Source organism: Protopterus annectens, chromosome 5.part1, assembly GCF_019279795.1.
Source record: "Protopterus annectens isolate FY-2018-M chromosome 5.part1, PAN1.0, whole genome shotgun sequence".
Lineage (NCBI taxonomy): Eukaryota > Metazoa > Chordata > Ceratodontiformes > Protopteridae > Protopterus > Protopterus annectens.
The window spans coordinates 297,508,543-297,528,883 of NC_056736.1; the positions used below are offsets into that span (position 1 = coordinate 297,508,543).

A 20,341-nucleotide genomic window follows, 5' to 3' on the forward strand; every position below is an offset into this window, starting at 1 on the left:
GTTGGAATGATAGATTGGTCCAACTGGATGAAAAATATGAGAGACAGGCAGATTATAGCTGGAGAGAGAGAGAGAAAGAGAGAGAAAGATGTTTGGGTCAGATAATATGGCTGGATGAGAAGCAGAGAAATTTGGCCATTGAGAAAGGTGGGCCTTCATTTTAGCTCTAAATTCAGGGTAAGATAAGGTGTCTGATTTACATGGGAATACTTTCCCAGAGTTTTGTTCCTAGTATAGAGAGTAAGAGATCTATGCAGTGGACTATTGTTTGGGGGATATAATGTGGGAGCAGAGTAGTTGTGGATTCTTAGATTGTAAGAGGAAGGCTCTTTAATTAGTTGGCAGCTGGGTGGGGGTCTGGTTGCATAGGAAATGGTATAAGTAAGATCCAAGGAGGTAAACACCTTGTTGAACAGGGAGTCCATTTGTCTTTGTCAGTGTTTTGCAGTAATGCTCATTTCTAGTATATAGGGTAATGAATCTGTAGATTTTATTGCTATTGTTTAGATGTGTGTGGCACTTTATTTTGATGATGATGATGCTTTGAGCGGTAGGCCATAGTCAAGTTGGGGAAATAAAATGGCTTTGTCCTTGTTAATTATGAAGGATTTGCTAAGATAGTGTGAGATTTTATTTAACAAAATAGAAGGGAATTGATTTTTTTTTTATTTTTGAGGTGAGGGGAGAAGGTAAGGGAGGTGTTGAATCAGATTCTGGAGTATTTTAAAGACAGTGTTTTTGTACTGGTGGTGTTGGAGTCATGGGTTTGCAAAAAAAGTTATAAGTTTCCTTTCAGTATCAAAGATCATGTTTTTTTTTTGTGGAGATCCAGATAAGTTGTAATATGAAGTCTGACTCCAGGTCTTTTTGGAGCTTGGGTACTGAGATGCATAGAGCAGAATGTGGAGATGAGGCAAAGAGGAAGTTTATTTATGAAGATAAAGAATAGTTGAGGAGCAGTTATTAGGCCTTGTGACAAACTATGTTGAAGGTTGACTGATTGGAAAATTAAGTTGTAAACTTTGATCATATCTAAGCATTATCTTTATAACAGCAGGGAGATTTCAGACAGCAAATCTAACTATCATACAATATGCCTATTCCATGTGTATATGAAATGGTGAGAAAATTACTAATAAAAGAGTCAGACAGAAAAAAAAATCTAAATGACTTACAGGTTACAAGCTGAGCGGGTTTAGCGATAAAGCATTTTAACATACTTTGTATGGCTAGCTTTAAGTTTAACTAATTATATCACAGATATGGAAGTCAAACTGAGAGGTTTTACAAAAGAATCCATCAAGAAATGATATATACAAGACAACAATAACTAAGGAAGGGTAACCTCTGGACTTCAAGCCCTTGTTCGAATAAAATATGAATATAATCAATAAATGACCAGGTGGAGACAGAAGTGTCTTACCTGATTTCCTACTGATTATGTTCATGAAGACCGTCCCAAGATTGCTGACTGTTTTGGCTAATTTTGCCATTTCTGCATTAATTAATGGTTGCATGTGCAAAATATTTTGATGTATTATCAAGAACTTTTTGGGCAATGACACTGGAAGAAAAAATATAAAACCCTTATAGCTTGGTCCTTGCAAGGGATCTAAGATAGGGACATTGGTTAAATACATTAACCATAGACTTAAGGGGATCTTGGGGCTGTTTCTCATGTGCTGATTGATTCTTGGAATTTTTTTGAAAAAAAATAGAGAAGTGAATGTAATCTGTGATTTGCAAAATGTGATATTAGTGACCTGTTTTAATTTGTTTTTCACAATGTTGGATTAGAGTGGTTAAATGAATGTATGACTCAGTCTGACTGATTAACTACAATAGACAGCAAAAATATAAGTCATTAATAGGTTTGGGTTTGAAAAATAATTACTTCCTGTTTGAAGCATAATTTTTTCATCAAGTAAAAGGCATAATAATAGCTGCAACTTGTGCCTCTATTTTTGAAAATCTTTCTTTATGTTTTGGTAGGATAAACGCATCCTTAAAACTCTAAATATCTGAATCTGTATCTGAAATGTTAAACTAGATATTTGGATGATTCATATATATTATGGAGGGGAACACATGATGAACTAGTTTCATTAGTTTTTTTTTATTTAGGACATACAACAAACCACTTAAAATGTATTTGTAACATGTCTAAAAACTTTAGTAAATATCCAGATGTCAAATTACATGTTACAGAAAGAGAAGATACATTTGCATCTACCACCTATATAAAGCCCATGATGTCAAATTTATTAAACTGCACATGTTTACAAACTGAAGTGGCAGAAAAATAATACAGTAAAAGGCCAGCAGGTTAGACTGTCACATTGTAGATGACAGAATATTTCTTGAAGAATTGTATATATTGAAGGATATGTTAATTAAGAGGGATTGTCCCACAACACTAATAGACAATACTTTTAGAGAATTCTGGGAAGAGAGACCTGACAGATTTAGTCTAATACTAACTGCCAGATTTAGTCTAATACTAACTAGGTCTATAACAAAATCTGAAATGTGGAACACCAAATGTAAACACTTTAGAGCATTTATCGTTCCATATTCTAAAGAAGCACACAACAAAATATATTAAACTGATGTTGTAAATCTTTATTCATTCCTTACTGTTAGGACTTCAGTTCCATCCTCGGAACTGACATGGCCATTTCCAAGCTTGCACCAGCCAAAAACTCTCAGCTAAGACCTACCCATAATGCCCCCTCATAGTTACTCCAGATCTCATTTGCCGCATTCCTCATCAGACGTGCCTAGCCATCTCTCTGAAAGCTAAGTGGAAATTTATGATTCTTGGTGTAGTTTCACTTCAAACTTTTTTGTTTTTTAGTCAGTTTAGCCTTTTCTTACTATCGCCTATAACCAACTTCTATTTCCTACCCTTTACCTATGGTAATTAAATCTCTACCGTTGTTGGTACTGTCCCTCTCTCCTACCTTTGGTAGGCCTTTCTTTACCACTTGTGGTATTTTTTAAATACCATCATTGGTATTTTCTCCCTTTTCTTTCCTTCTTATTGTTATTTCCTTTAGGATACCCCTTTGTTTCCTGTGCTATGTCAGACAAAGTTAAGTTGGGGTTTAAACAGTGTGACAAGTGTGGGTGTAAGATGCCCAACTCGGATGGCCACACCCGATGCATTTACTGTTTGGGCATGGACCATAGTAAAGCTGATTGTGACATTTGTGCTAGTTTTAGCAATTGCACATTAGCAGAGCATAAAAATAAGTTTATTTTGAAAGTTTTAGTCAAAACGCCTTTTTTGGAGGCTTTATCTGGGTCGTAGGTCTCATCGCCTCCAAAGACCAAAAAAACAAGGAAAAACAGAGTCACTTAGTCCCTACATCTCCATCAGTTATGGAACTGAGTCAGCTCCGTGCTTCTCCATCACCCTCAAGGCAGACCTCTTCGGCACCAGGCCCTATGCCTTCTCCCTTGGTGTCGTCTCTGATGTTGACTCCTATTTTGGTTCCAGCCTTGGCACCACCGGCTTCAGTGCCATCCTTGGTTCTGACATTGGCTTCCATGACTATACCTGCTTTGGCACCATCCCTGGCCATGGTGCTGATAGCTACTTCGGCTCCACAGATTATGACCTCGGCTGCTAAAGTCGAATATCTCCCAAGAACCAGATACTCTTCACCACATGGCCCTTTTTTGGGGCATTGCTTTAGCCTCTTTCTTGAAAGACCTGATTCTCCTTCAGCAGCCTCATTTAGATCCACCAGGAGCCTTCTAGATGTAGTGCAGGTTGTGGACCAGCTTCTGGCAGCTAGGGTATTGCCCACTCCAGCTAGACCTTCTGTTCCCTTTGGCTTAGAATCCTTCACAGTATATTTTCCTTTTTATCCTCCTCTGGCCTCTAAACAGGCCCCAGAGATCTTGGTACTGATGTCCACCCTGGTGCATTCTGTCTCAGCTCTGACTGTGGATTTTTCCCTGTCGGCACTGACCACCCTTGCTGCATTGGCTCTGTTGGAGCCAGTGCACTCTTGGAGCAGTGTTTGGACTGTTGGCACCTTAGTACCTAGACCGGTGCCTATTTTTTTGGTGGAGCTGTCTATGTTCATGGCTCCAATGGCTTCCAGTCCTCTCGGACCTCCTCGCCTGGAGGTGGGCTCCTCAGGGTGGGGTGTGACCCCGGGTACTGAGGTTGTCCTTCTCAGATCCAGGCACCCATCCCTCCTTGGGCAGGCCTGCTTTCCAGGTGATGGAGAGGGTTCTTGCCTTTGCAGGCTCACAGTCAGCATCAATGACACTGGCATCAGAACCCCCCCCAACATGTAGCTGTCCCAACCCCCTACTTTGGGATCCCAGGCATGGGAGCTGTAAGGCCTCCCTTTGAAGGGAACCCTTTCTCCAGAGTCCTCCTCAGAAGATCCCACTGGGGAGCCACCTGGGAAGAAATGGTGCAAGAGGAAGCACCTTTATTCCTCTGAGGAATCTATCACTGAAGACGCTGATTGTGGTGAGGGAGAAGGGTCCCCCTGATCTCATCCAGATGACATCTCATTCAGAGACATTCTTAAAATCCTCAAGTAGCGGGATGACTGGAAGTCCTCTAACTCTTCTTCTGAGGAATTGTTGTTCTTGCAGGCCTTCCATGCCCAGCCATCTACTTCCTGGGTGACCCCACCTGCAGATGAGCTTGTTAAGCTGATTGTACAGCATGCCTGGAAGGCCCTGGAAAGCATAGAACCTATCCACACCTGAAGACCAACCTCACTGGTCCAAGCAGTTGATGGTTGATTCCATGGTCATGGTCACGGCCACCAAGAGGGAACTGGCAGAAGATAGTTCCACTGTCTATCCTCTGAACAGGGAGTCTTGGGCCATGGACAGGCTAGGGAAGCAGACCTATGCTTCAGCAACCTTTTCCATTTGGTCGCTGAACTATCTGGCACACTTCACTTGCCTCCAAAGAGACCTAATCTCTGAAATGTCTTCCTCTTTGGTGGGGGTACTGCCTGATGAGGTGCATGACACTGTCGCCTTGCAGCTAGCGACCCTTGAATCTATCTTGAACTCCTCAATGCATTTGATATCTCACACCACTGAGGGGGCAGCTCATGCTGCCACATCAGGCATTGTCATGAGACGTCATGCTTGGATGCGGTTGTGTGATTTTGCAGACCCCTTTAAATCTTCCTTCGTCAATGCACCTGTCAACAAATTTGCACTTTTTGGTCCCAAAGTACGAGACACACTAGCACAAAGTGAAAAAGATGGAAAGACCTTGTTTGCTGTGTGCATACGCTTTTCCACCCCCCAGAGATCCTACTCCAGGAACCAGAAGGGAGGAAAAATGTGGTTCAGAAAATCCCAAGGATCTTTTCATGACACTCGTGGTGAGCAATCCCCCCGGGCAGAGGGGGCAACTCATATGGAAGATGCCCCTTTTGGGGTAGAGGGCATCCACATAACCAGGGCACTAGAGATTCCTTCTCCGGCCGACCCTACCAGTGCTCCTGAGCAGTGAACCAATTGCTTTCCTCTGGGAGCAGTCGAGGGTCATTTTTCTCTGCATCTACAAGCCTGGCAACTTATTACTACTGATGTTTGGGTGCAGAGAATAATACCCAGAGCCTACCAGATACCATTCAATTTAACTCCCAGACCTATCAAATGAATCCCTGATGTGCCACCCAATCAGAAGCAAGTAGCAGCCTTAGAAATAGAAAAGCTGCAAAGAAAAAGAGTCATCCAACCAGTCCCACCAGACCAGAGAGAATACGGGTTTTACTCGAAGTTCTTTTTAGTGCCAAAAAAGAAGGGACTGGAGACCGATCCTGGATCTCAGCCTATTGAACAAAATTATCAAACCTCAAACATTCCAGATGGTCATGGTATTGTCCATTCTCCCCTTCCTAGGAAGGGACAACTGGATGTGCTCTATAGACCTCCAGGATGTGTATTACCACATAAAAATGGATCACCTCTCCCGGAGGTTTCTCTGCTTCTGGCTGGGAGTCAATCACTACCAGTTCAGGGCACTGCCATTCGGTCTCTCTACAGCTCCCTGAGTGTTCTTCAAATGTATGGCAGTTGTAGTAGCTCATCTTTGAATACAAGGATTCCAGGTATTTCTGTATCTAGACGATTGGCTGCTTACCACCCTGACTAGGAATCCTCTAATCCACAGCCTCTCTTACACTCAAGGCATCGCTCTCCACTTGGGGATTATAATCAACAAGGAGAAATCTCAAATGTCCCCAACAAAAACACTGGAATTCATTGGAGCAGTCTTTGACACAACATCCTGTCAAGCTTCCCTCCCTCCTCACAGGCTTTCAAAAATAAGACACCAAATCTAAACCCTCCTTCCACAGACCTATGTACCAGCATGCTTTGTACTGCAACTCTTAGGCTCCATGGCGGCTGCCATAACTCTACTACCACTGGCGAGGTTGCACATGAGAATACTACAGTGGCTCCTTTCTGCACAAGGTTGATGTTAACTCACCCACTCGACCACATGATATGTCTTACAAACCTTTGCAAGGAAAGCAATCTGGGAGCCATAACTGACTCTCCGGCTGACACAGACATTCTCCAAAAGGGCCTTACTGAGACAGACACCTGGTGTCAAAGTCATGGTCTCAAGCTAAATGCCAAAAAATGCATAGTCATCCCAGTTGGGAAAAATGAAACACCCATAAATTACCACATAGGTGGCAGCCCCCTTAATACAGAAGAGGTAATAAGAGATCTGGGGACCCAGGTAGATAGTAATCTCTCCTTTGACAATCATATTGCCAAAGTAGTTAGGAAATCCTTCTATGTAGCCCATCTAATTACTAAAGGGTTCACATCTAGAAATAAAGAGGTAATAGTGCTCCTCTACTCGTCACTCATTAGACCCATCATAGAGTACAATGCCCCATTTGGGATGTACTTCACAAGACACTTCTAACAGCTGGAAAGACCACAAAAGTACCTCACGAAGAGGATTACTGGCCTCAAACATATGTCCTATGCAACCCAACTGGAAAACCTCCGGCTGTACTCAGTGGCATATTGCTTACTCAGAGGTGATCTCTGCCTGACTTACAAAGCCATGTCCAATTCAGTATTGATGGACATGCTCCACCTAAAGAAATCCAAGTCACTGCGAGCCATTCACTCTAGTGAGCTAAACCTTGCCACAACAATAAATAGAACATGCTGGAGGGATAGATTCCTGTCGCAGTGTCTCCCCATGCTTTGGAACAAAATTCTTAACTACATTAGGCAGAGCCCCTCACTAAAACTCTTCAAGAGAAACCTTGACAAGTGGATGGGTAACAGAAAATACACCCCCGGGATCACTTCATTGGCTCTTCTTGACAGAGGCTCAGTTAATTAATCAATGGGGTGGCGAAAGCTGACACACTCTGGCTAGGCTTATAAATGCCCTAAAGCAGATAGCCTAGCACCTTACCTATGAACTTATGAACCTAAATGCTATGGTGGATGAAGTCACAATCAAATCTCTGGTGTCAACCATTCTGTCTCCCCCAGCCCATGGCCATGGTGACCATGGCCACTTCCCTGTTAGGGTGGGGGGGGGCATTTCCAGAGAAAGATGGTCCAAGGCACCTGGTCCTCCATGGAGGCCAATTTGCACATAAATGTCCTGGAGGTGAGGAGAGTTATCTTAGCATTGCACGCATTCCATACATCCCTACCCTTTAGCAGCCATCAATTTGACTTAATAAAAATACTGAACTTAATATCTTTCAACTGGAAATTTATTTATGTATTTTTGTTTGTTAACTGGTAAAATCTGACTGGGCAAAATCCAATTACAGTGAAAACCTGAGTAGAAGAGCTCCATGAACAGCTAACGTAAAGTTATGCACATAAGCCAAAGAGCGTGGATATCCCAATAGATGCAATGTGAATGTAAATAGTTTCACAAACTATATCTTCAGTCAAGAGTCCTAACATTTATGACTACAGATTATCAGTGGACCTGATGCACATCAGCATTCCACAGATATTTGTACATATAGACTGTGATAATGTGAATCATAAAGACTATAAGAAGTCATCTCTTACCTTTTTTATACCAAATTGATAATAATGACACCATTTATAGATCAGAATGAGATTGTAACATGTTGTGGATGGAACATATTATGTTCAAAAAGATAAAGTGTTATCCCTACAGCAACAGTAGTTCTGTTTGGAAAACCTTCTGGGACCATTGCAATTCAGTCGGACAACATGTCAGTCATCTGGTATATCAACAAGAAAGGCAGAACAAGGTCTTACCCTCTGTGTCGGGAAGCCATGAGGATTTGGACAGAGGGGAGTACCTTTTGCACACCCTTGATGTGCATCGGCAGCTTTGTTGTTATTTGGACAGGATTAAATCTTTCAGGAAAACAGATCAATTGTTTGTGGCCTTTGCAGAACCCAGATTGGGTTAACCTGTCTCCAAAGTGACTTTATCCTCCTTGCTTAGAAACGTCATTACCTTTATCTACCAAGAGAATAAGCTATCCTTACCTTCCAGAATAAAGGCTCATTCTACTAGATCAATGGCTACTTTTGTAGCTATTCATTCCAGAGCCTCTATGGATGATATCTGCACAGCAGGCACTTGGGCAAGACCTCATACCTTTATCTCTCATTACAAATTGGATTTGGCCTCCAAGGGATGAGCATCGTTCTATGGTGCTCAGGAATATCCTTCCTTAGGGCCACCCAGGACTCAAGTAGCTGGGGACTCGGTCCTAACAGTAAGGAATGAATAAAGATTTGCAACATCAGATAAAGAAGTTATGTCTTACCATAATGTTCCATCTGTGTTGTAGATCTTTATTCATTCATTACTTCCCGTCCTCCTTCCCCCTGCCTGGACTCCTGGTGGACTTTAGGAACTCCTGGTTAGAGTATTTGCTGAGACAGAGCCTCCTACTGTTTTTGTCTTACTATCTCTATTATATAGGGGTGGGCAAACTTGATCTAGAGTAACTATGAGAGGGGCATTATGGGTAGGTCTTAGCTGAGAGTTTTTGGCTGGCATGAGCTTGGAAACGGCCATGTCGGTTCCAAGGACAGAACTGAAGTCCTAACTGTAATGAATGAATAAAGATCTGCAACACAGATGGAACATTATGGTAAAACATAACTTCTTTTTTCATCCAAGTGGAATATTTTTGTCAACAACGATATGCAAGACAAGTTAGGTAGCAGTCCTAATTTTGTTTTTAAAATGGAAGAAATATTAAAACGTATTTAGAGGGGTAAACCCATATGACATAACTAAACCAGAGGGGGAAATTTGGTATGTTTAAATCTGGCAGCTCAATACATTTTGGATGGTTTAAGTTATTAAAACACATTTATGTGAATCTGGTTGGTTTAATTCATTAATTGATGTGGACTTGTTAGTCTTAAACAATTTGCTTTATTAATCCTGCATTTTTAAATAATTTCTATACAAAACATTACTGTTTTCTAAGACTGCCTTCTCTGCTGCTATTATTGTTCCACACTGGTACAGAATACAGGCATTTCTGGAACAGTTTTTTTAAGCCAAAGTCATAAAACTATGTTTATTACTGTCACTATAAAGAAGCCACCCATCAAAGTGTAACTTTCCCCAGCCCTGTTGTGTGTGTTGAAAGATTTTTTTCATTTGTTGAGTGCACCTATGTGCTGGCGCATTTGCCAGAATTTCAGTCATAAACAATTATTGCTGTCCATAGCTGCTAAAGGTGAAGGGATAGTAGAAGTAGACAAATCAATGGTTATGCCGAGGGAAATGTCACCACTAAAATAATTATTCTGGGATCTTGTCAACTTTGAATGGAATGCAAACCAGGAGGGATGGGACCAAGCTGAATGGGAAGGATCTTTTCAACCCAGTTGACAAGAAAATGATGAAAGCCTTCATAGGAATGGAAGGGACTCAGTATTTGAATTATGAAAAGATTAAAAAGGTATCACTTACACGTGCTAGTGTTATCGCAGTGGTGCAAACTCAATAGTTTCAAAGCTGGACTTGTTTCTCATAGCAACATGTTACAATCAGAGTTTTGTGGCTTAAGTATGTAATTAATTTATAGTTTGATCCCAAGGGTTTACATAGTAAGTACAATTGTAGAAATATTAGCTGTTGACAAATTTAAAAGATGTTCATTTACTGTTTTATGAAAGTGGAAGGGAAATTGATTTTTTCTTGTTGTTTTTGTGGTAAGGGGAGAAGGTAAGGTAGGTATTGAGTCAGATAACAAAACTGACTCTGAAGACTCTGAAAGTTTTGCTATCGTAATAGATAGATTCTTATGCCATAAAATTATGTATTCAAACGAGCAGTTCAGAGCTATAGTAATATTTGAGAAAAAGTATCAGTTGTAGTCATGCTCTGCTTTAAATGGGGAAAATAGTTGACACAGCCAGATTTTACATAAAAGATGGTTAGATCTGTGAGACATATGATGTTTGAAAATCATGTATCTAGTAATGCTAGTCCTATGAAATGCGAATAATCATCTGCTAGAACGGCTAAGACTGCCTTCTGTTATTGTGCTGCTGCTAATTATGTGCGATTGTGTTGCTAATTAAGTGCGATGTCTTAACTAGTGACAAAGAGCTGTAAAGGCTGAAAGATTCAGGCAGTATAGTCACACAGGAAAAGGAAGGGAGTTCACTTTAGTAATAGACAAGGGCCCCTTTTATGACTACATCAACTATACAATGGGAATGCAAAATTGTGCAGGCTGACCTTATATTTGTAGTCATTCAAATTCAAACCAGCATAGGCCAGGCTCAGCCCAAAACAATGCTTTTGAACTGTTCTAGGCACACAGCCTATCCAGTAAGAATGGAATTGTTTCAGTCTGGGGAAGGACAGTTTTGTCAATGGGTGTCAGATGTTTTATTTATTTATTATTTATTTTACATTTGTTAACCGGGCTAGTCTGGCTGGATACATGTCCATTTTCAGCAGAGGCCCGAGGAGAAAAGCTCCATTACGTACTAGTCAACTTACAATACAAAGATTTAAACAATCAAATAACAAATATCAATACCAAAACCTCAAGCAGGCCAATTATATAAACATAATAGCAAATAAAAAAAGATCAAATTTTATTATGTAGTTTAGTGAGATGCTGAGGGATGTTACTTAATAATGAAGTACAAGTTATTACTGAAAATGATGTAAACATTGAATTAAATAGTATATTGATAGGACTTATATACTGCTGCTACTTCAAGTGGAATGTTTTTTACCTTAATTTAACATATTTCTTTTAGAATATAGAGAGTCTTTGCAGCCTTAACCAGAGCATGCATTCTTACTGAAACAATTAAAATGTTTACGTGTTAATACTTGAAGGTGTATATGGCTACACCTCTTATGGTGATCAATTGTCTAGCATTGTTCCCATGTTTGTGTATTAAACACGAGCTGGGAGAAGCCTCTGCAGAGCTTGTTTTCCCTTTGTGAAGGAGGATTTGCTGCTCAGAGCAGTGACCTTGGAAGTGGAACAACAGGATAAACATTAAGAAGATATTAGGAAGAATCTGACGTTTGTTCCTATTAAAGGATCTCCAACTAATGATATAGAGAAAAAAAGACAGACACTTATTGAATGAAACTGCATTTTCATAATATGAAGCTGTTGCAAAGGCAATGGCTGTGAACTTGCTGTGAGCCACAAAACTTAAGTATGAGCATGTTAAACACTGTTTTGTCTAGACTGCATACAGTTATGTAAGACAGACACATATAATACATGTTTCTTTGTATGCACACCTGTAGCTATGGGATGCAACAACAATCTGAAAGATAGAAAATTGCATTAAAATGACTTTTTCCAGTATAACCCACTACTTTATGTTAAAAGACTAGAACAGGTGTACTTGTTGCAGGAGGATGGGATAGAAATATTCTACTCCAAATATACCAAACACGAGGAGTCTTTTTTTTTTGGGATAGCTTCTTTGTTCAATGCATAGTCAGCTTATAATGAAAAAATATAATCTTACAGATATTTTTTTCATTTTTTTGTTTGAGGAATGTGTAAAATAAAGCATAGCTGCCATGTGCCTGCTCCAACAAACTGTATTATCATGATTCAGCAAACATGTCACACATCTATCATGTATTTTGGCAACTAAAGTTCAAAAGATATGATGGCTACTAACTCTGCAATAAAGTTTAGTGTGTTTTGTAAGTGTACTAATGAAGCACCAAGTGCTTGTTCCCCATCTCTGTCATTCTCGCTTTGAGTGTTTTGTTTCTCTGTTTCTTTAGTCTGTCATTCTTTCTTTTCGTCTGTACATCTGCACCTATACCTCAGAAGTAAAGAACAGAGAAATCTAAAGCTCATTTTACTCTTTTTTACCTGTTAGAAAGATAACTGTTTGATGCCAATGTCTTATGAGAGGCCCATTCTCCAATCAGTGATATGTTTTCATGATCCACCCAAAGAACAAGATGTAGAAAATAAAGGTATGTGCTGCTTAAATTACTCCTCTGGTTTTACCTTTGATTGGTACAGTTGTCATTTTTTTTCTATTTTACTGCTGTTTACTGTATTATTTGATAGATCACTAGTACCATAACCAGTGCTAATGAAAAAAAGGCAAGTCTGACCTGAAAAAGAATAGAAATATTCCCTTCCAAAATTAACTTTGTGTATCACTTTAAACGTATTAATAACTTTAAAACGGGGAATCTATAACTTTCTGTATCCAAAGTTTGAGATCAGGTTATGAAAATATAACAACCGATGTCTATACACACTAAGGTTTTCTAGAAGTTGATAGAATGATGTTCCAAGTATTATCAAATCGGCCTTAGATCAACTGGTGCCCTAGGCAAAAGGACTCCATGGTGCCCCCCACCACATCACCCGGTGCCCCTATCTGGGTCTACCTACCCCAAATAAATACTGGAAAAGCGCCCCTGCTAGAGCAGCGCCCTAGGCAGCCGCCTAGTTGGCCTATGCCTAAGGCCGGCTATGTTATCAATAAAAGGTATCAGATCATCCTTTGCTCATAGTGTTCAATTATTGCCACAGTTCTTTGTTTCATTCACTAAGCAATGTGTGTTTTGTGCATTTAGTATAGAACTAGATCCCGTGACTTGATCTTGTTACAGGCATTATGATAAAACAGTTGTATAAATTAACTAAATTGGATGGGTTCTAAAAATAATGCTCATACATGTCGATAACTATTTGTACTAAAACTGTAAAATGTTAATATTTATTAGGTATCTCATAATAATTGCAAGTGATGTTACCTTAATGATAAAAATGATGCATAATTGGTGGTGCAAAACAATATTTCTTATACTGTATAAAATGAATGCAGCCTTCTTATGAAAATACATGATTTGGAATGTCACAGTGGCCATCATGTGTTGCATGCATGACACCTTATTAACAGAGACAGGCACATAGCATCACATCAGCAAAGCTCAGGCTGCATAATGAAATGTGATAATCATAATCAAAAGATAAGTAGTATGTGTGGACTACTAAAATAAAGCAGCAAGATAAAACTGCCAAAAAAGAGGGAGAGGATACTAAATGAGGTACCAGAAAGACTAGTCCCATAGAGACACTGACACAGATCATTGTAAAGGAGTTCAGAAACAGATCCCTGACTACTTGAAATAAAAGAAATCATTAGCATGAAATTATGTATTACAGAAGAAGTGAAAATAGATAAATAATTTACAAATATCCATAAAGAGAGCTTTGCTATAACTGAATCATGAAAAAAACAGGAAAACAGAAAAAAGGACATGCTTAGAGAAGTCTTGGAGAACATGAAAATGATGAAAATACCATCACCTTTCATAATAAAAGTATCAGTGAGCACTACAAGCGACAGATTCACCTCATTTAAAGATAAAAACAGGTAAATTTAAAGCAGTTTCTCCTTTGGTTTGATAAGTGGTGACCAAGTAAAACACTGTTCACCTGTCTGTTCAAGACACTACAAAACAGCTATGCACTAACTTTATATGGCAAGTTTGCATATTTGATCATTCTTGCAAACAACATGCAAGGTGCACTTTATAAATGAGAGGAACAGATTAATGCAAGTAGGAAGACAATAGAGTGCAGATGTGAATTTTATGAAGACAATGTACCCCACGACATAATTGGAAGCACACAAGACTGTCACTTGATATCTCATCAGTGCAGCATAAGCCATTTAACGTAATGCACTTGAACAAAAGTCTGTGAAGTGTAGGTAGCAGATAACTTCTACATACACCAAACAGAAAGATGAAAAACAGTTGGGAATCTTAGCTTTGCAGAAGATAAATCACCAGCTATGTAAAGAAAGCTATAATGTGGAAACCCAAAGCAAAGTATCTACAAAAGTGGACATGATCTCAGACTGCATGCCACTCACAAGTCATCTAGTTGTACTGGCAGTTCCTATGCAGAGTGATATAATTAATGAAAAGTATAGTGAAGGGTCAGGCTATTAGAGTGGTTAGAATGACCTCGGAGAGGGAAGATGTAATAGAAGGACTTGATTTATTGAAAACCATAGTTTTTTGAAAGAGGATACCCACCCCATATAGCTGAACCCATTATAAAAGAGATTTTTGATGAATGGGGAAAGAAATATAAACCCCTTTTGAGTAGTGGGGATACTAGGACTGAGTCCAGGAAGGACAAACTTGGCCAAGGACCAGAAATTATTAGAGGTGAAATAGATAATGATTCCTCCCTTAATACAGAGATTAAGAATTTTAATCAGGCATGTATCATCCAACATAGTCCCCTGTCCAATAGAATTAAACATATTTTATATAAAAATTGGGGTATATTCAAGACTAATAGTGATGTATTCAGGAAGGTTGGTGAGAAACCCATCTTTTCCATGAAAGTTGGCAACAATATAAAGCTAAACTTGAAGAAAGATAAGGTGGGCCAGTCCTATAATGGAGAAAATACTAAACCCTGTGGATGGTGTTCTCAATGTGGGTACATCTTGCAGGTTTCATCTGTGACATTAAATAACAGGATAGCCAGTGTTATAGATCTTAGAAAAGGGAACTGTCATACTAATAAGATAGTTTAAGTTGCATTATGTAATACTTGCAAAGGGTCCTACATTGAGAAGACGGACAGGGCTCTTAAGTGTAGGATATATGAGCATTTATATGAAATCAAGAACAAAAAGGAGACAAATGCCATTTAAAGACACAGTTTGGTCTGTATGAGGCATACAGGGTTTAATTTGATATCGTGGATTGTGGTCAGCCTGGATGTGAGGGAAGGAGATTGGAAAACTCATTTATATAGAAAGGAATTAATGTGGCAGCTCAGGTTGGCTGCTAACTTCCCCCCACGTTTAAATGACCATTTAGCCATTTTCCCAGTGTTAAATGAAAGAGCAAATAAAATTACTTAGATATAAAGCAGGTGTTGCAACTTAATTTATTACTTTATTATATATTTTCTTTAAGAAACATTTTTATGTAATAAAATGGTTTGACGCAGGTGAACTATTTATATTAGGATTGTTTAATATAAAGAGTATGTTTGCATTTTAATGTAGTGTTCTTTAAAAATGTTTTTTAATATTATATAGAGGTTTGATTTACTATGTCTTTTTAAAAACAGTATCCTGATTAATTAACCTATTAATTTGTTGATCAATGAGCAATTGAGTGGAGAGTATTTAAATATTCAGATGCAGTTGGTTTAGTTGTTCTGATGAAGTCAAATTTTTGATGAAAGCGCTTAACATGATGAATTGTGGATTTTATTAATTTTTATTTTATTAAACGAAACATCCATGTGGTGCATTTTTTGGTTCTTGTTTTTTGCTATGCACCTATCACACCACTTTGTTGTTCCATATAATTAATGAAAATGACACAACCCTGGATGAAACTTCATGCCAGAGTAAAAAAAGCAGTCAAATGCTTGCTAAACTGTATAGAATTAGAGATTACCTGTATTCTTCTGCTTTAATTTCTCCAAATCTTTTGGGTTTCCAATACCATGCCTAGAATGGACCGCATTCCTAAGTCAGTGTATGATTAGAGTTCCTGAACTTAGCACTGTTTCAGTCATTGAATAGACTAAAGTGCAAAAGTGTTATTCTCAGCACCTACAATGCACCCAGAATAGACATCTTCTGTAATTCATATAAGTTACATGTATTGTTAGCATTTCTAAGCATGACTGTAAAATATTTTACATTAGATCTGTTGCTACTACTACTATTGGAACTATCTATGTATCTTTCTTCCACATTGCTCACACTTCTACCTGCATATCCTGGTATTTTATGACGTTGTGTATCTTTATATGTAAGGCACTGTAACCACTGGGTGTAGCAATTTCAATGATCAAAGCTACCTTTGTCTTTTTTCACTACTTTATCTGCTTTTCTTGCATCTACTTTTTTTGACTGTTGGTAATGGGTAAACCCATGTGAGATAAACTTCATCATTCTCTACAATGCTTTGTCGTTCATGTTTCCCATGCTTCTCTGCTACTTCAATAATGTGGTGTTTGCACAATTTTAAATGCATCAGTCTTGCCACATTATTGTGCTTTTCAGTATATAGGCCCTCTGCTATAAATGTACCACACCCAGCAATGAGATGTGTGACTGCTTCCTGTTCTTTCTTACAGGTCCTGAATTTGTCTGTTTCTCCCACATGTTCAATGTACTTTGTAAACCGTGTATGATGTCCACTATTCTGGACTCCATTATTATCCTTTCATCTTTTAGGTTCATAGGTAAGTACTAAGCTAGCTGCTCCTGTAGACCATTTTAAGCCTAGTCAGTTTCCCCTTTTTGGGCTCTAAATAACCTATCCAATTTGGTTATGGATTGGCCTTACACATTTCATGGTTGGTAATTATATGAGAATAACTAGAATCATACCATAGATAATTTGTGAGGACACATGCATGGCATAAAGTATATGGGAATTGCCTCTGTCCAGTAGTAGTACAGGGGGCAGTCCTGGGGTAAGTTTTTTGTGTCCCATCTATAGATCTAAGTTTGCTTGAATAAAAACAGGAATGAACTTTGTTTAATGTGGATGGGGAGGCTGTATCATAGCAGCAGTATCCTCTGTGAGACGTGCTTGTCTCACTAAATCATTCTATTGGTGTTGCTGAAGAAGTTTATATCCCAGGACCTACTATTTCTGATGCCATTTGACTTTCTGATGGGCAGTAAATCCATTTGTTGGGACGGTGGCCTAATGGTTAAGGTGTTTGCCTTACAAGCACAAGATGCAGGGTTTGAGTCTCACAAGGGATAATTGGCTAGGCTTACAATGTCTCGCAAGGGCAATTAGCCTGGTACTAACCTATCAGTAATAGGGTGCATGCTGAGTACATGCCTTGTATCCCTTTATCACCATTCCTGTGTCAAATCTTGGTCAACTTGAGGTTGTTCCAAGAGGGCTCTTTACCTACCATTATTTCTGGATTTTTCAATTTTCTTTCATAGTTTCATAGTTTCATAGTATAGTACTGGGCTATCTGCCCTAGGGCATTTATAAGCCTAGCCAAAGTGCATGTGGCTTTCGCCACCCCATGTAATGATACAAAAGTGTACAATTTAAATTTAGTTTACTGTGCCTCTATCTAGCAATGACACAGAGATGACCCCCGGGGTAAATCTACGATCACCCATCCATTCGTCCAGATTTCTCTTGAAGAGAGTCAGTGAGGGGCTCTGCCTAACATGGACAGGTATCCTGTTCCAGAGTGTGGGAAGCCTCTGGGTTATGAATCTGTCCCTCCAGCATGTCTTATTCATATTTGTGCTGAGGTTTAGATCTTTAGCTCTCGTGGCTCTGATGGATTTGGATTTTTTGAGGTGGAGCGTGTCCATTAATTCTGAATTGGACATGGCCTTGTACGTAAGGCACAGATCACCTCTGAGCAGGCGGTATGCTACTGAATAGAGCTGGAGCTTTTTCAGTCTGGCAGCATATGACATATGCTGGAGACCCATGATCCTCTTGGTAAGGTACTTTTGGGGTCTCTCCATCTGCTGCAGGTGCCGGGTGAGGTACATACCAAATGGGGCATTGTACTCAATCATAGGCCTGATAAGGGAGGAATATAAGGGTACAATGACATCCTTTGATCTGGATGTGAATCCCTTCATGATAAGGTGGGCAAGGTAGAAGGTCTTTCTAACCACTTTGGCGACGTGGGTATCAAATGAGAGGTCACTGTCAACTTGGGTCCCCAGGTCTCTGATTACTTTTTCCGTACTTAATGGATTACCACCTATGTGGTAATTTGTGGGTACTTTGTTTTTTCCAAAGGGGATGACTATACGTTTTTTGGCATTTAGTTTAAGGCCATGACTCTGGCACCAGTCGTCTGTTTCTGTGAGGCCCTTCTGGAGGATGCATGTGTCAGCTGGTGTGTCAACTATGGCGCCTAGTTTGCAGTCGTCTGCGAACTTTGTCAGCCACAACCCCCCCTATGTTTGCCTGCACATCCGAGAAATAAATGCCGAACAAGAGGGGTCCCAAGACAGAGCCCTTTCCTTCTCATCTGATCCTTTTCCTTATATTCTTTCTTTTTGGCACATTCAGTTGCTGTCTGATTTTATTTGCTTCTAGTTTGATTTCTATTCCCAATTTACACAGAAACTCTTCTGCTAAACAAAGCAAGGATGCCATCTTTGACTTCTTTTCCTCGTTTTATTATGCACTACCATGATTGCAGATCTATATATGTAACTGATTTTGAGGAGGCCCATACCTCTACAGAATGAGGAATAGACAGTAATGGTATACACTGATTTTTATGTATCATTTGATAAGCATTTTCTTGTTTTACTGTCCTACTGATCCAATACTGTTTTGGTTTAGTCAATCATCCCAAAATTATAAATTATAGCAAGATGAGCAAAGCTGTTTATAGCTTGGACTTTATTTCTAGAGGTAAAGGTAGATTTTAATATTAGTTTTAGTCTTCCAAAGTATTTTTTACTGAGTTTTATTCTCATTTATTCATGTTTTATTGTTGGTCCTTCATCTGTTACCAAACATCGCTAAACTTCCTTCTGCCAAGGTACCTTTACATCATTTTTCTGACCCAGATGTAAATTTTATTGGTATTGCAGCTTTTCTGTTTTAAATGTTACTTCTGCACATTTATCAAGATCAAATGGCATTCTTATATCATCTGAGAATGTTTTAACCATTTATAGTTGTGCTTCCAACTCCTCATCTAATGAACTAATGAACTATACAGTTCATCAGATGAACTATACAGTTTTAAGTTATTCACAAACAGTAAATGAGATGTCCTTAAACAAGGTTTGTTTTTGGAACCAGGTTGAAACAATAACCTAATCTGTTAAGTAAACAGCTTCATGGGTTAAGGGCATAACAAAGCAACAGTGGTAAGAGAATCACCCTGGAATACCCCCTTTGAATTTTTATCCCTCTGACAATAATTTGCCTTTGCCACAGCACAACTGCAAAGTGGTTTACCACTGTTTTATGGGCACTGTAATGTAACTCATCAATGTAGGATGCATCTCATATATCCAGAAGCTGAAAGCATACCTCTTCCTATAGCCATAGACTCATGTTTCTGTTGCCTTCTATGCTATTCTGTCTTATAACAATTCACTGGTCTGCTGGCTGGGTGCTGTGACAAAGTGGAACAACTGTCTATAAACTTGCACAATCTGCTAGTCAGTCAGCCCTTTAGCAGCCATCAATTTGACTTAATAAAAATACTGAGCTTAATATCTTTCAAATGGAAATGTATTTATGTATTTTTATTTGTTAACTGGTAAAATCTGACTGGGCAAAATCTAATTACAGTGAAAGCCTGAGTAGAAGAGCTCCATGAACAGCTAACGTAAGGTTATGCACATAAGCCAAAGAGCGAGGATATCCCAATAGATGCAATGTGAATTTAAATAGAATCACAAATTATATCTTCAGTCAAGAGTCCTAACATTTATGACTACAGTTTATCAGTGGACTTGATACACATCAGCATTCCACAGATATTTGTACATATAGACTGTGATAATGTGAATCATAAAGACTATAAGAAGTCATCTCTTACCTTTTTTATACCAAATTGATAATAATGACACCATTTATAGAGCAGAATGAGATTGTGACATGTTGTGGATGGAACATATTATGTTCAAAAAGTTAAAGTGTTATCCCTACAGCAACGGCAGTTCTATTTGGAAAATTATTTCGACTTGACTTCTTGTTTTAAAGGTACATACTTGGTGAAATATAATTCCGTGGTGTGATACTGATGCTGTATAGAGTGAATCAGCGTGATGATTATTAACTCTAGAGACTATAACTGAGAGT

At 39.0% G+C, this 20,341-nt stretch overlaps 1 protein-coding gene across 1 annotated transcript in view; it reads left to right on the forward strand.

The window, feature by feature from the left end:
* LOC122803389 (2-oxoglutarate receptor 1-like) overlaps positions 1-20,341 on the forward strand; it is a 714,924-nt gene that overhangs the window by 269,487 nt on the left and 425,096 nt on the right. The window contains exon 2 of the mRNA XM_044072984.1: positions 12,379-12,478. The gene's annotated coding sequence lies outside the window, so the exon portion shown is untranslated. The remainder of the gene's footprint in view (positions 1-12,378; positions 12,479-20,341) is intronic.